Below are 17,617 nucleotides of genomic sequence, written 5' to 3'. Positions count from 1 at the left end.
TATCACTTGTAATAGGCTACTCACTATCACAGTGCATTAGTTCACCCAGTTCCCGAACTCTCTCAATTCAGAAAATTTTACACATAAAAAATAGCTAGCCGACTCGTTCTATTATCTGACAAAAAAAAAAGCAAATGAGAACAGCTTTATTGGATATGCGGCTATATTATATTATATTAGCTATATTAAAATACATTATCAAACATTTGGTTTTTCCACCATTTAACTTTAGTGGCTATTCCTAAAACTGTATTTTGCACTTTATTAGTATTGGCATCTTTCAACATAAATGCTGCTTAATGTTTGTGAGGTTCTGCACATTGACTTTTTTGCAGGTGCAGATCTTGTTTAAAAAAAAAAAAAGAAGCTTAGGTTTTGCTGTGTCTTTAAATCGTTTGTTTTGCCTTTTATGTTTACTAATGGTTAGTTAGTTTGTTCGTGTGTTACAAAGAGTGTGACTTTGTCTCTTAAGTCAATTCTGGACTACAATAGAGCAGATGCAGATGATGAACAGTGTTTTCTGTGGGACAGTCCCTTTGGGGTGGACTTTGGACTTTTCTCTCTTAGTAAACCTATAACATGCACAAAAAAATATAACAACACAATAAAGGAAAGGGGAAAAGCCAAAAATCATAATATGGGCATTTTAAGTAAAAATCTATCTATCTTTGCCGTTTTAACCTATAAAAACATGCAGAAGAACATCGCAACTTTTATCGCAACTTTTTAAAAAAGCGGCCGCAACATCAGGCATTTTAGGCCGCAACAATCACAAAAAAGGCCCGCAAAATCCTGGAGGGACTGAGCTTTGATCACTTAACTCCCTGATCCAGAATCAGACCAAGGGTTAGCACCGACGTGGACATCAAGCAAGACCAGCTTGAAACTCCACTGACTTCGACAAGCCTACTTTGAAACGCAAACCACCAGGTATGAAAGGATGCCAGTTTTAAAACTTTGTTCCTGCATCCCATAGTGAGTTATTCCGTAAGCACCCTGGCCTGTCCTCGTAGCATGTCTACTTCAGCTACGAGACTGGGCCCACAAAGCTCACATTAAGCAAAGACTTTGTCCGAAAAGACTGTAAAAACCCTCAAACTAACCTGTCTCTGAGCACGACTCAGAGCTGCCTCTAGAAGGCACCCCACAAATCACAAACACCTTCACTGAGAGTTAAACCGTTCCAGGCCAGCAGAGGGCAACATAACAGTCATGGTGCTCATCTAACGCACCAGAGCAAGAGCTCTGAAACATTTCTGGAAGCCAGCCGGCGACCCAGAATGGGCCGCACCCCACCACCAAGAGACTCAAGCCCAACCAGCCCAGAGCGGTACCCCTCTCAACACGCCACTGGTAAGCACAAGTCTGAGCACATATCAGACAACAACAGTGCAGCCACGTCACAGACACCCAGAACACTGCTCGTCAGCATCAGACCACAGCGCTTACTGTCACATCACAAAGTGACAGGATCAAGCAGACACCACCGCTGACAGCTGCACAACCTGAGCATGACAGTCCGGTGTCCCACACAAGACCGGCCCTAACCGTTCATTGATCACAACACCAGCCCAGACGCCAAGACTTCTGGGAAACCTAAACAAAAGGGGGTGGCACAAAAACTCTACATAGCCACCACCAGAGACAATCATTTGAGCCTTGAAGGCCTGCCAGACACTAGCTCAAACATCACGCTAATGTCAGCCCAACTCTTTGAAAGACTCGCTGCTAAAGCAAAGAGTCAAGAACGAACTCTCAAATCCCATACATGTGAGCTGAATGTAGAATCCTACAGCCAAAACAACATCTGGCTCAAAACAGGTAGCTCCCATTCACCCAACAATTGGTCCTATGAGCCTAATACACCCAGTGTACCGATCACGAACGATCACCTACCCACTTCTGATTGGCCAAGATCTGTTAGATCGCTTCGAGCCCTTAATAGACTTTAAACAACTGAATGTCTGAGCTCAAGTTCAAGAACCCCTCCCCCTCCAGTCACACAGGTCACGAGAACCTGACTGGCAGGTCACAGAGGTCACAAGAACTCCCGCAGCCAGCCATGAAGGCACAGCCTCAGCACCAAATGGAGAGGTGAACTTGCTACCCTACACCTTTCAGCTTACCAAAGACTTTGACTAACCAAATGAACTCTGAGAAAACCACCTCTCTACCCCTCCGACCGCCCAAGCCTGCCGTCGAACCCAACACCTGCAGCTCACCAAGCACATGCTGCTAAACGGCCCAACACCTGAGATTTATGCACCTCGTGACATCACTTCGCCACAGCTTGTGCTGCCACAGTGCAAAAGGGGGGTATGCCAGTATGCAAGTGTATGCCCAGTCACGCACCATGTGGGCGGCACACCGCAGCACCAGGGCATCTCGGCATCCTCAAAGGCATCAGACTGTCCCAGCCGACAGCCGCTGAATTCTTTCCTCCCTTTCTCTCTCTCCCTTGTCTCTGTTATAGGATGCTGCTGTGGTTGTCTTCCTGTGCCTCCAGCCAACCAGAGGACAGCTGCAGTCGACCGTCTCACCGCCGGGTCCGACATCAGGCAGCATATGGTCGACTGCCACGCAAGCAGAGCTAAATGGACACCTACGCTGCTGCTGTCAGAACGCAGTCAAACACCGGCATGTCCAGCAACAAAACGAACTGAAATCCCACAGCCAAAAGGTAACTCACAACACAGAGTGCCTCCACACAGACCATCAAGAAATTGAGAGGAACTGTGATAAATCCGCAACGCTCACAGCATTCTACTGAACCAGACAAATGAGCTCCAGCGAGACAACTGTTCACTGTCTGCCAGAATGACTTTGCTAAAATTCACCAAGCAGCCTTTGCTCCAAGACCCGAGCTACCCTGCTGCGACTGAGCCTGAGTCAAATCCCATCCTTTACGAAACCCACGATTTCACCCTGATTTCAGAACTGGAATTATGAACGGTGAAAAGGGGGGGCCCAGCCGAAACTGAACTTGTTCCCAGCGACATAGACCTCCCAGCTGTGTCTCAACTGCACACCTGTTGCACTGCACTGCACAACTGCCTCACATGTTGTCCAGACCTGGACTGCAGCTGATTCTGCGCTGGGTACCCCTACGGTAATCAACCACACCCTGACACTTGACATTCACGCCGCACAAGAGGCTCACGAGATGCAAACCTCAACAGCCACCACGGGACCCTCAGGAAGAGGGTACCACACTGGAGACTGCGTCGAACCTCATCAACAGGGGCGGTTCAACTTTGATGATCCAAAAAAATTTACTTGTAAAAACAACCTGCCACTCCACACGCATCTCAAAATAGTGAAATAAACAATACATTTACAAAAAGTAACAATTTAATTTTGTCATTTTAAATGTAGCCTATTATTAGCCCCTCCCCCTGATTCAACGTGCAGCAGAGTGGCTTTCGCTCTGGCTCTCACACAGACACAGTGAGTCTGCTGTGGGGCGGTGGAGTGGCCCTGCAACCTGGCTGGAGAGACTGAGCTGCCCCAGAGCCTCTGAAGGTGAAGTGAGTTTCCCCAGGTGTAGTTAAAACACACGTTTAACGTAGTTACATTTGTAATGAATGTATTGTATGCTAAAGACGATTCAGCATCAGCAAAAACAGCGAGTCTATTACGTTAGCCAAAATCAACGGTCAAATCGCTCCCTCGTGATCTTTAAGAGCACTCTTCCCTTTGATTATCTAATTTCGATTTTAGTAAAGACAAGAACAGCTTAATAAAATATAAAATATTGTATCCATAACGTTAAAGGGACTCTGTGTAGGAATTACCCCCATCTAGTGGTTAAATAGTATTTTGCATTCAAACGAATTTTGCTCTCCAGCGCCTCGCTTTTTCAAGTGCGTATTGCATCTACGGTTGCCGTTATGTACCAAAAATGCTATGACAGGATGTCTTGTAGTAACACTTCATCGAGTTTTTCTCCGGGTGAACAGGTTTGTAACTTAAAAAAACCCAGCAACTTATGTGTTAACTTATGTGTACAATTTATGTGTCTAGCTGTATAAATTAATTTTAATTCTCTGTACAATCTAATCCACATAGAAAAATCACAATTTTAGTTAATTGATCATTTATGTAAAAAAAGAAAGCTATAGAAAATCTTACAGAGAGCAATATTTTCTTCAATATTTTCTTACAATCATTATCTCTATATTCTTACTGAATTTATAGGTTATAAAGAATTAACTTACAAACCTTGTTTTTAGCACCTTCCTTCACAATAGCTGCGAGTAAAGTTTTGGCATTTTGATATCTTCGAGATCTCCACCCGGAACCACTTCTCCCCTCTTCGCGAGCCGGAACGCGACGATGCCGTCATCATCGGCACATCCATGGTCCGTCATGTTCGCGCTACTTCGGGTAAAGGTAAGGCGCGCACTCACTGCTTTCCTGGTGCTCGTGTTCTCGATGCCGCTGCACAGGTTCCCGAGATCCTGAACGGTGACGAGCGCGTCGGAGCTGTTGTGCTGCACGCGGGAGCAAACGACATCAGGCTGCGGCAGACGGAGGTTCTGAAGAAGGACTACAGGAGCCTGATCGAGACGGTACACAGCACAGCGCCTAAATCAGCGATCATCGTGTCTGGACCACTTCCCACGTTCATACAAGGACAGGAAAGGTTCAGTAGACTATTTGCTTTAAATGAATGGTTAATGTCATTGTGTAATGAACAGAAACTGCTCTTTGTAAATAATTGGCATCTGTTTTGGGAGAGACCCAGGCTGTACCGTGCAGATGGACTCCATCCCAGCCGAATCGGAGCGGCTGTGCTGTCGGACAACATCTCCAAGACGTTACGCACCAGATGACTAGTACTTCAACTTCAACTTTTATTTATTTATATAGCACATTTAATAGCAACGTTCATTGCCCAAAGTGCTTCACAGGTAACTCAAGACAGTAAAACATTCATCTGTAAAAGTGTGTGTGAGAGTAGACCATACACTCTTAGACATACTCCACGTAAAATATAGTGAGTACAGTGTAGAAAGGAATTAAAATAATAAAACTGAAAATGGTTAAATTATATATGTACACTGTAACAATACACTAACTAAAGGCTAGGTTAAAAAGATAAGTTTTTAAATGGGACTTAAAAATTTCTATTGTTTGAGCTTGCCGGATATTAGCGGGGAGATTATTCCATAGCTTGGGGGCTGCAACTGAGAATGCTCGATCACCCCTAGTCTTCTTTTTGGAGTAAGGGACTGTCAGCAAAAGTTGATTTGATGATCTTAATGTCCTGCCTAATTTGTACACTCCTAGGAGGTCGACAATGTAGTCTGGGGACATATTATGCAAGGCTTTAAAAACCATCAATAAAATCTTGTATTCAATCCTATATTGAACTGGTAGCCAATGAAGACCACGAAGTACTGGGGTAATGTGATCCCTTTTTTTAGTGCCAGTTAAAAGCCTGGCTGCGGCGTTTTGCACCAGCTGAAGACGGCGCAGTTGGCGTTGGCAGATCCCTGCATAAAGACAATTGCAATAGTCTATTCTTTTTTTTTTTTTTCTCTCTCACAAAACAGATCCGTCATCAGCATTACATTCATTTGACACTTTGTATCTGGACTGGTATTCGTAAACAAGGTTAGTTCAAAATACTATATCAAATAGAGACCAGGGCTTTAAGGCAACGTTGCATTAATATATTGCATGAATTACTTTTGATATTTCATCCATTTATAAAACACACATCATTTGACCACTGCTCAACACACAAGTACTCATGTCAGCGTGTGAAGTTCCTAAGACATCAGTGGGACGTCACTGTGCGTTTGACCCCCATGACCCTGAAGGTGGTGTTGGCAATCTTCTCGTACAGTAAGAACATCAGTGCGGCAGTGAGGACCGTCTGAAGCAGCTTCGCCTCCAGGCCTTTGAACAATCCCATCATGCCCCACTTCCTGACTCTATTGATGAGCAGATACATGACAGATCTCAGGCTATTCAGGAGTTTGGACCGATCTGCAGACCTGCCATGCTGTCCGAACCGTAGAACAGACTGAACTGTCTGTAGTGGGTAGGTTATGGTGGTTGCTATGGCTTTAGCAATGGCTCCAATAAGAAACACCTCCAACGAGGACAGCTGTCTGTTCACGCCCCTCAGGAGATGCCTTTTCAGACCCTCGCAGAGCATGAACTGCACAGCTGGATTGAGCACCAGCAGCAGGGAGGGAAACGTCCCGTTCCATAACGCTCCCACTCCTTCCTGCTGCATGATCTGTACAAACGCATCCATAATTCCTCTGTAGTGTGTGGGCTGTATGTCCTCATTTCTGAATTTCGCACCCTGCAGTTTCAGTCTGGTATTGACTACCCAGAGTGGAGTGGTCACAAGAACATTCACTACACATATATATATATATATTGGTTGCTTGCTTGGTTGGTTGGTTGCTTTGTTGGTTGGTTGGTTGGTTATTGGTTGCTTGCTTGGTTGGTTGGTTGCTTGCTTGCTTGATTGGTTGGTTGCTTGGTTGGTTGCTTGGTTGGTTGGTTATTGGTTGCTTGCTTGTTTGGTTGCTTGGTTGGTTATTGGTTGCTTGGTTGGTTGGTTGGTTGGTTGCTTGGTTGGTTGGTTGGTTGCTTGGTTGGTTGGTTGGTTGCTTTATAGGTTGCTTGCTTGGTTGCTTGCTTTGTTGGTTGGTTGGTTGGTTGGTTGCTTGGTTGGTTGCTTGGTTGGTTGGTTGGTTGGTTGGTTGGTTGGTTGCTTTATTGGTTGCTTGCTTGGTTGGTTGTTTTGTTGGTTGCTTGCTTGGTTGGTTGGTTGCTTGCTTGCTTGCTTGGTTGGTTGCTTGGTTGGTTGGTTGCTTTATTGGTTGGTTGGTTGGTTGGTTGGTTGGTTGCTTGGTTGGTTGATTGCTTTGTTGGTTGCAATAGTCTATTCTTGATGTGATGAAAGCATGGACAACGACTTCCAAATCTTTAAAAGTGAGAAGGGGTTTTATCTTAGAAATCACTCTAAGCTGATAAAAACTGCTCTTTACAACAGAGTTTATCTGTTTGTCAAAGCTAAGTGATGAGTCGACTATAATGCCAAGATTTCTCACACTATCTTTCACCGTCATATCAAGTGGAGCAAGGAGATTGGCTATCTTCTCTTTGCAGTTTTGTGGGCCAAAGTTATCATTTCAGATTTTTTTTCATTGAGCTGGAGAAAGTTTTTAGACAGCCAAATTTTAATCTCATTCAAACAGTCCAACAAAGGCTTGAGGGACTGTTCGTTCCCTACTTTGAGAGGTAGATAGATCTGTGTGTCATCAGCATACATATGATAGGAAATATCAAAACGGCGACAAATAGATCCTATGGGACACATATAAAGAGCAAATAATGTAGGACTCAGAATAGAGCCTTGGGGGAGGCCATATTTAAGGTTACTGCAGAAGATGAAACATTTGCAAAGTTAACACAAAATGTTCTGTCCTGTAGATATGAGTGGAACCATGCTCTTCCATGAATGCCAACCTCACACTCCAACCTTTTTAAAAGAATCGAGTGATCAACAGTGTCAAATGCGGCACTGAGATCCAGTGTAATTAAAACAGCTGCCAACCCAGAATCAGTTGCTATTAAGAGGTCATTTAGCACTTTTACCAGAGCAGTCTCTGTACTATGCCTAGATCTAAAACCAGATTGGAAGTTATCTAAAATGTCATTCTCACTTAAAACTGAGGTAATTTGAAGTAACACAACCTTCTCTAAAATTTTAGATAGAAATGGTCATTTTGAAATTGGGCGAAAATTATTCAAATCGGTGTAGTCGAGGCCAGGCTTTTTGATTTGAGGAGCAACCACTGCTTGCTTGAGACAGGGTGGAACAACACCATTTGATAATGAGCCATTCACAATAGATAGTATGCCAGGGCCTATAAATGCAAATACATCTTTAAAGAGTGGAATAGAATGTGTGGATGGAATAGGATCCAGGGGAGTGGATGACAGTTTCAGATGTTTGACTATATCTGCTAGTGCTGGAAGAGAGACAGCATCAAAGTGATCCAATAGGGAAGAACATGGCCTGGGGGTTTCTAGAACAGGGTACAAATCTAGAGAGGGTACAATTCGTTCTCTTATTAGTTCAATCTTTCTAACAAAAAAGTTCAGGAAATCCTCACAGGTATAGGGTGTAGATTCAGTTAAAGACAAAGTGGTCGGGTTTAGCACAGTGTTTATTGTGCCAAACAGAACTCTTGGGCAGTGTGCTGTTCTACTTATTAGATCAGAAAAATATTTAGTTCTAGCTGCTTTAGCTGCGTGCTGGTAACTGCTGAGCGTGTCTTTTAGCATTTCAAAAGAAACCTGCAGTTTATCTCTCTTCCACCTGCGTTCAGCTTTCCTGCAAGCCTTTCTAAGGGCACGCGTTTCATTATTTAGCCAAGGCTGAGATCTAAGTTTTGGCTTTTTTAGCCTTAGTAAGTCAAAGTCCAAATCACAGCCTTTGCAGTCCAAACTTAACTAATATGCATAGTGTGGAACATTATATAGAAACTGTGTCTATTCCTCGTTTAGTGAAGCCAAACAATAAATCTAGTGCAGGATCTAGCAAAAATCCTATTGTAATTAAACCAGAAAATCTAAATATCAGTGAACAAAAACTATTTCTAAAGCTAGGTCTTCTAAACATTAGATCGCTCACACCTAAGGCGGTTATTGTAAATGAAATGGTCACAGATAATAACTTCGATGTTCTGTGCCTTACTGAAACCTGGCTTAAACCAAATGAGCATTTCGGTCTAAACGAATCTACTCCGCCAGGATACTATTATAAACATGAGCCTTGTCTGATCGGTCGTGGCGGCGGTGTTGCAACAATCTATAAAGATATTTTTAATATTACTCAGAAAACAGGTCACAGGTTTAATTCATTTGAAGTACTTGTGCTAAATGTTACGCTCTTAGATGTAAGAAGGAAATCTATATTATCTCTAGCCTTGGCTACTGTATATAGACCTCCAGGGCCATATGCTGAATTCCTAAAAGAGTTTGCAGACTTTCTATCGGATCTATTGGTGAATGTCGATAAAGCAATAATTGTTGGAGATTTTAACATACACGTAGATAATACAAATGATGCTTTAGGGGCTGCGTTTACAGACTTATTGAACTCCTTTGGGGTCAAACTAAATTTCAGTGGTCCCACTCATCGTCTAAATCATACACTAGATTTAATTATATCATATGGAACCATTCCAACTGATATACGTAGATATTATACTGCAAAGCGATGACGTCACTGATCATTACATGGTGACTTGCATAATATGTACTGCTGAAATATGTCATGTTGCGCCACGTTATAGACCAGGCAGAACAATCCTTCCAACCACTATAGATGGATTCTCAAATAGCTTACCTGATCTATCTAAGCTGCTAAATTAACCCAAACAAACAGATGAATTAGAGGAAATGACTAGCAGTTTAAGCACCATTTTCACTAGTACATTAGATATTGTTGCACCAATTAGATTAAAAAAGGTTAGAGAGAAAACTAAAGCACCCTGGTACAACAGTGCTACGCATGCTATCAAGAGAGAACCCGTAAGTTAGAGCGTAAATGGAAACAAACTAATTTAGAGGTCTTTAGAATCGCGTGGAAAGACAGCATGTCACGTTATAAAAAGACACTAAAAACAGACAGGGCTGAGCATCTCCGCAAACTAATAGAAAATAACCAAAATAATCCAAGGTTTTTATTTAACACCGTGGCTAGACTAATAAATAAACAGACATCACCAGAGCAAAATATAACGATACAGTTTAGTAGTAATGATTTTATGAATTACTTCAATGAGAAAATAGAAAGCATCCGAAACACAATTATAAATGTACAATCCTCTATGGTGTCTTATGATTCAGCTTCAATTATGGCCCCTCCAGAACAACTAAACCGCTTTACAACGATAGGACAGGAAGAGCTAAATAAACTTATCATTGCATCTAAACCAACAACATGTTTATTAGATCCAATACCCACTAAACTACTGAAAGAACTATTACCTGTAGTGGAAGAGCCTCTCCTCAATATTATTAACTCGTCTTTATCTTTAGGTCATGTTACAAAAAATTCAAGCTGGCCGTAATAAAACCTCTCATCAAGAAACCGCAATTAGATCCAAATAACTTAGCAAATTACAGACCCATTTCAAATCTTCCATTTATGTCCAAAATACTAGAAAAAGTTGCGTCCGCTCAACTGAGCTCTTCTTTGCAAGAAAATGATATCTATGAAAAATTCCAGTCAGGATTCAGACCGCATCATAGTACAGAAACTGCGTTAGTTAAAATTACAAATGATTTACTCTTAGCTTCTGACCAAGGCTGTATCTCAATACTAGTCTTACTTGATCTTAGCGCTGCGTTCGACACTATAGATCATAAAATACTCTTGGATCGACTACAAAACTACACTGGTGTTCTGGGACAGGCATTAAGCTGTTTTAGATCGTACTCATCGGACCGTCCTCATTTTGTCTGTTTAACTGGGGAAAAATCAAAGATAACGTCTGTAGACTATGGAGTACTGCAAGGATCGGTTTTAGGCCCTCTGCTATTCTCAATATATATGCTGCCACTTGGTAATATTATAAGAAAAGACGGAATTAACTTCCACTGTTATGCTGACGACACTCAATTATATATTTCATCACGACCAGATGAAAACACTAACTCATCTAAATTGACAGAGTGTCTCAAAGATATAAAATGCTGGATGACGCGTAATTTCCTGCTATTAAATTCAGATAAAACGGAGGTATTACTTATTGGTCCAAAAAAACTACTCTCAAAACCCCTCACAATACAACTTTAATATAGACGGATGTTCTGTTACTTTATCCACTACAGTAAAAGACCTAGGTGTTATACTAGAAGGCAACTTGTCTTTCGAAAATCATATTTCATGTGTTACAAGGACAGCCTTTTTCCACCTTAGAAACATTGCTAAGCTACGTAACATGCTATCTGTTTCTGATGCAGAAAAGTTAGTTCATGCATTCATGACCTCGAGACTAGACTACTGTAATGCTTTATTAGCCGGTTACCCTGCATCATCAATAAACAAGCTACAGTTAGTACAAAATGCAGCTGCTAGAGTTCTTACTAGGTCAAGAAAATATGATCATATAACACCGATTTTATCATCTCTACACTGGTTACCTATTAAGTTCCGTATCAACTACAAAGTACTACTACTGACCTACAGTATAAAGCCCTAAATGGTTTAGCTCCTATGTACTTAGCGGACCTTCTTTCGCCCTACAATCCACCGCGTTCCTTAAGATCACTAAATTCAAGGCTTCTGGTCATTCCTAGGATATCTAAGTCCACTAAAGGAGGGAGGGCGTTCTCGCATTTAGCTCCAAAACTCTGGAATAGCCTTCCCGAAACGGTTCGAGGCTCTGACTCGCTGACACAGTTTAAAACTAGATTAAAGACGCATCTCTTTAGTCAGGTATTCACATAATGCTTACCTTTTAGTCCCCTGTTATGCCATACGGAACCGTTTGCCACTGAAACGCATTTCCGCGACAGTGGGGCTCAACAGCCTTAGTCAAACGGGTTGGCGCGTATGGTTGGGTTGCGGTGAGTTTGTGAGATAGTGGTTTTCTAACACAGACTCCCGTATAATGGAAATCATTATGAACATCAGCTATGCTAATTATCTCCCATCTGCCTTTCTGCTGTTATCTCGGGACGCTTGTCCCGAGAAAAATGGCGTTCGTCAGGTCCAGTTTTGTATTCAGCCTCTCACGGGGATTTCGGATGCCCCAACGCCTTTGATGAGAAGACCAATGCATGTGAAGAGACGACTCAACGCTGGCGATATGTTATGGCGGCGTTTTATATATAAACAATTTTTATATTTAATATTTATATATAAACAATTTGAATGTAAGCCAGAGGAGAACTGGCCCCCGACTAAGCCTGGGTTCTCCCAAGATTTTTTCTCCATCCAATCTGATGGAGTTTTGGTTTCGTTGCCACTGTCGCCTTGCTTTTGGCTTGCTTAGTCGGGGTTATTTAGAATTTAATATTTAACAATATTATTGATCTGTGTTGTACTACTTTCATGTTATCACCGTGAAGCTGCTTTGATACAATCTGTATTGTGAAAAGCGCTATATAAATAAATGTGACTTGACTTGACTTGACTTGAAGTGTAATTTATTCCTGTGATCAAAGCTGAATTTACAGCATCATTACTCCAGGCTTAAGTGTCACATGATCCTACAGAAATTATTATAATATGATGCTCAAGAAACATTTATGATTATTATCCATGTTGAAAACAGTTTTTTACATTTTTATTTCAGGATTCTTTGATGAATAGAAAGTTCAAAAGAACAGAATTGATCTGAAATGGAAGGCTTTTGTAACATTAATAACTACCATTCAAAAGTTTGGGGTCAGTAAGAATTTATTTTTTATTTTTGAGGGGAATGAAATTAGAAAATACTTTTATTCATCAAGAATGAGTCAAATTGATCAAAAGTTACAGTAAAGACATTTATAATGTTAGAAAAGATTATATTTTTAATAAATGCTGTTCTTTTGAACTTTCTATTCATCATAGAATTTTTTTGGGGAAATGGTACTAATGGTAAAAATGGAAAAAAAAAAAGGGAAAAAATGGGAAAAACTGTTTTCAACATTGAAAATAATAATTTATGTTTCTTGAGCATAAAATCAGCATATTAGAATTTCTGAAGGAGCATGTGACACTGAAAATTGATGTGTAATCAGCAACAGTAATCATGTTGAAAATTCAGCTTTCAAATTACATTTTAAAATTAAAATAGAAAACAGATATTTTAAATTGTCAAAATATTTCACAATATTAACGTTTGTCTTTTTTTTTTTCATCAAATAAAGCAGCCCTGGTAAGCAGAAGAGACTTGATTTAAAAACATAAAAAATCTTACTGATCTAAAACTTTTGACCAGTAGTGTATATCTTTTACTGAGGCTCTTTTGAAAAAATGCATTAAAGGTGCCATCTGGGAAAAAAAATCAATTCATACACCATATTCCATACCAGATGGAGGCAGTATACCTCCAGAAAAATACCTCCGCGGCCGCGCGCACTCATGTCTTCAAACAACACGGGCGAGCGGGTCTCCCTCACGCATATTAATCAGTAAAACTAATAGTAAAAGGTTGGAGGACCGCAGTTTCACGTGGATCATTTGGAGATTTTCAGAGATTAGAGACTAAATGAACAACATCTCAATACTAAATTATAAAGGCCGTCTCATTGACAAGCCGGTGCATTTCGACGATATGGGAAAATTAAAGCCCAGGCATTTTTAGTTTATGGTATTCGTTTTGTTCATGTTACATTTTTATCATTAGTTTGAATTAATTTAACAGACAGCATTCCCTGATGTGGACCAAGCTAGCGCCTTTCAGAGCTGCCCACTCTCACAAATTCACCGTGAGACACACAACTTTTCACACACTCACGCCACATCCATTTTGTCATGCACAGAAAAGGACACAGAGACCGATCTCAGCTCTCAGATTCTGTTAATTTTATTACGCAATTCAAACAATAAATGCAGTTTTGGCGCTTGTAAATGTTAGACGACAGATCCCTAACGCACGTGAACCGATCATCTCTACTAGCTAATGGTAAACGAACACGAACACTGTTGAAAGATATGTTACAACTTACCAAAATGTATTCCTCATGCATAATATCGATCAATCATTTATTTAACTCATCCCTGAACTGAAATTTAGTAGCGGGCTGTATTTCCACACGACATCACGACATGACATGCAGGTTCAAGTACACACAAGCCGGCGCGACTTACTCGTGTTACTGCAGTTTGGCTGGTGGTAACGTTGCCCGCCCGCATACCGCCTCCCATGGCCGAAACTGGTATTACGACACCTGCCGGGCCGGGGCTAATAATTTAGCATGCTAATTTAGGTTATATCTCGGCAGCACTATAACTTGCCAGTTTTTTAATAACATCATTGCACTTATTTCTTCTCATTCTTTTGATGTGTGTAGCTCATTTTTTGGATATTTGTACCTCAATTATTCCATATGGCACCTTTAACCATAAAAAAATATCTATTTGGTCAAAAAAGGTACCCGACCCCTGAGCTAAGCAGTTCGGTAACACTGTAGAATACTGTATCTTACTTACTGCAGAATTAATAAGGAATTGTTGATGAACTAATAGGTAATTCTTCATTAACTACTTCTTCACTAATGTTAACTACTAAGGAAGATGTGTTAACTAATCAGTATGTAATATAATTTTATGATTGTGTTAAGTATCAGTTAGTTAATCAATAACTAATGAATTCTGTCATACCTCCTGAAGAACTACTACTAATTATCTACTAATTAAGGTTCAAGAAAAATAACTAAGAAGTAACTACTGAACAGTCATACAAAACTAACCTCAGATTATTTGTATATTTTATATACAGTACTGTGTGTGTCTGTTTTCCTCAGCATAGAATGCCACTGAGTGAATTTATGTATTTGAGGCAACGACTGAGTGAAACTGAAAATATAGAGAACTTATTAGTAATTAATAAATAAGCATCAAATAATTCTGCAGGAATTACTTAGAAGCTGGGACAGTATTCTAAAGTGAAAATATAGGGAACCCATTAGTAATTAATAAAGAATTATCAAATAATTATCTTGGAATTAGGCTACTTATAATCTGAAACAGTCTTCTAAAGTGAAAATATAAGGAACTTATTAGTAATTAATAAATAACTTTAAAAAAGTTCTGCAGGAATTACTTAGAACCTGGAACAGTATTCTAAAGTGACAATACAGGGAACCCATTAGTAATTAATAAATAATTATTAGATAGTCCTTCAGGAATTATTTAGAACCTGAAACAGTATTCTAAAGTGACAATATAGGGAACCCATTAGTAATTAATTTCAATTCAATTTCAATTTTTTCAATTTCAAAAAACTTTATTTATCCCCATGGGGCAATTGCAAGGCCCGTGGATTAGTACAAGTAATATTTCATAATAAAGATAAAAGTAACCTTTTAAATAATAATAATAAAGGTAAAAATAGATAAATAAGTGTGCAGTTGGGCAGATATACAGTATATCAGCATTAGCAACATAGAGATAGTCCGATCAGTCCATAGACAACATAGTCCAATCTTGCAGGTGTCCGTAAATCACTTCAAAAGTGTGCAAGAAGTAGAAAGTCATCAGGGTAAGAAAGATTTCAAAGATGGTTGGGAGTTTAGAAGCTGGACAGTCTTAGGTACAAAGGTTGCCCTTCTCCTCTGAGTTCTGCAGTTTGGACAGCGTAGCCGACGTCCAGACGGAAGCCACTCAAATGCAGGGAACATAGCGTGTAATGGGTCCTGTAAAATTCTGCCAGCTAACCTCAACATCTGCTGATCACATACAATCGGGAGGGCTCTGACCGGATGTCCTATTATTTTGGAACAAACTTTGACTGAGTTTTCCAGGCGGTTTCTATTTTGTAGAGTGATGGAGTGGAAACAGCAAGAGATGGAAAAAGTCATAACAGTCTCAACAAACGAATGGTAAAACGTTTTGAGGATGACCTTGCTGACCCCAAATGAATTGAGTTTCCTCAGGAAATAATGCCGCTGCTGGCATTTCTTGAGGATCTCCTCCGTGTTTGAATTAAATTTCATCCGATTATCAAAGATTGTACCTAGATACTTGTATTCCTCAACGATTTCTACAGGCCTCCCATTGATAGTAGTACATTCTGCCATACCCAGTTCCCTCTGCTTGTTCGAATAGGTCACAACCATATCCTTGGTCTTTTCCACATTTAGTTCTAAACAGGATTTATCATACCATTCCACAAACTCCTGCAGGACTGAGCTGTGGTGCTGCAAAGATCCTGAAAGCAAAGATAGAAGAACTGTGTCATCAGCGTACTTTACCAAATGGCAGTTTTGCTGGGAGGACCTGCAGTCATCGGTGTAAAGAATAAAAAGCAAAGGCGAGAGGACACAGCCTTGCGGAGAATCAGTTGATGTGAACAGGACATCAGATAATGTGTCATTTACCAGGACTCTCTGTGACCTGTTGGTGAGAAAGTCAATTATCCACAAAATCAGTTGGTCATCTAGGTTGAAAGCAGAGAGTTTCTCAGCAAGAATATGTGTCTGCATGGTGTTAAATGCTGAGGATAAATCAGCAAAAAGGAGTCTGGCTGTCATGTTAGGAGAATCCAGATGTTTGTGGATGGTATCAGTGATAAAAACCTTTGCATCGTCCACCCCCCTACCTGCACGATAAGCAAACTGAAGTGGATCCATCTGTACATCTGTAATCTTGATGATATGCTTTTTGATGACCCTCTTCATAGCTTTCATGGCTAGAGAGGTGAGAGCCACTGGCCTGAGGACGTTCATGATCTTAATAGTACTTTTTTTTGGAATAGGAATCACTGTGGAGTCTTTCCACAGCTGAGGGACGATACCATCATCCAGTGATCTCTGAAACAACACCTGGAACACTCCCCCCAGCTGCTCAGCACAGTACCTCAAAGTACGACCACTGATCTAATCCGGCCCTGTTGCTGTGTTGACTTTCGTCTTCTTGAGGGCTCTCACCACATCTTCTGTGTTATTAGTAAGTGAGGAATCACCAGGGTTAAATTTAGAGAGGACTTCCTTTAACTGAATGTTATTATCTGTTTCAAACCTAGTGAAAAAAGAGTTAAGGTCGTTGGGGAGTGATGCTGGACTGCTGCCTGCAACATGAATGAGCTTACAGGAAGAGGGAGCAATGTTCACAGCTGCCATGTTCTTAATGCCCTGCCATGCTTTACGGAGGTCCCCTTTAACAAAAGATTGTTCCACTTTATCTTTATATTTTAATTTGGCAATTTTGATAGTACGCTTGACTTCTCTATTGACCTCTTTTTTTCAATTTCAGAGCCAGTGAAGAACACTCTCTTTTTCTTGTTAATAATCTCCTTTAGTTCTTTGGTCACCCAAGGTTTATTGTTAGGAAAGATAGTTTTTTGGTGGGAACGATGGTATCCACACAGAAGGAAATATATGATGAGACGGTATCCACTTGCTCATTTATGTTACTGGATGGCTCTATCAGATTATTCCAATCAGTCGCTTCAAAACATCCTTGTAGCCTGTCAATGCTATCATCAGTCCACTGTTGAATTGTTTTAAATTTCTTTTTCATCCTCCTTACAACCGGCAAGTAAGCTGGTGCCAAAAAAATAGTATGATGGTCAGCTGAACCAAGTGGAGGTAGGGCAAAGGATTTATATGCCTGAGGAACTGAGCCATAACATTTATCCAATGTCTTCCCTAAACGGGTAGTGCAGGTGACATATTGTTCAAAATTTTTTAAAAGTTTATCAAGTGAACAATGATTAAAATCACGCATAATAAATTTCGGAGAGTCCGGGGAAATAACTTCAAGCTTATCTAATGTCCTCTTAATGTGGTCCATAGCTGTGGTTGCATTTGCTCTGGGATGAATACTGTATATACCACCATAAAAAAAGCTGAGGAAATTCCCTAGATAAGTAGAAGGGGCGAAGAGAGACAGCCAAAAGTTCAATGTCAGTGGAACAAT

At 40.5% G+C, this 17,617-nt stretch overlaps 1 pseudogene; it reads right to left on the bottom strand.

Annotated features, from left to right (window-relative positions):
* Nucleotides 1-5,636: 5,636 nt before the first annotated feature.
* Nucleotides 5,637-6,378, bottom strand: LOC148998389 (peroxisomal membrane protein PMP34 pseudogene; annotated as a pseudogene).
* Nucleotides 6,379-17,617: the final 11,239 nt, after the last annotated feature.

This window comes from Pimephales promelas, chromosome 1 (genome assembly GCF_988280905.1).
Source record: "Pimephales promelas chromosome 1, fPimPro1.hap1.1, whole genome shotgun sequence".
Lineage (NCBI taxonomy): Eukaryota > Metazoa > Chordata > Actinopteri > Cypriniformes > Leuciscidae > Pimephales > Pimephales promelas.
This window is presented reverse-complemented; position numbering and strand designations above follow the sequence as displayed.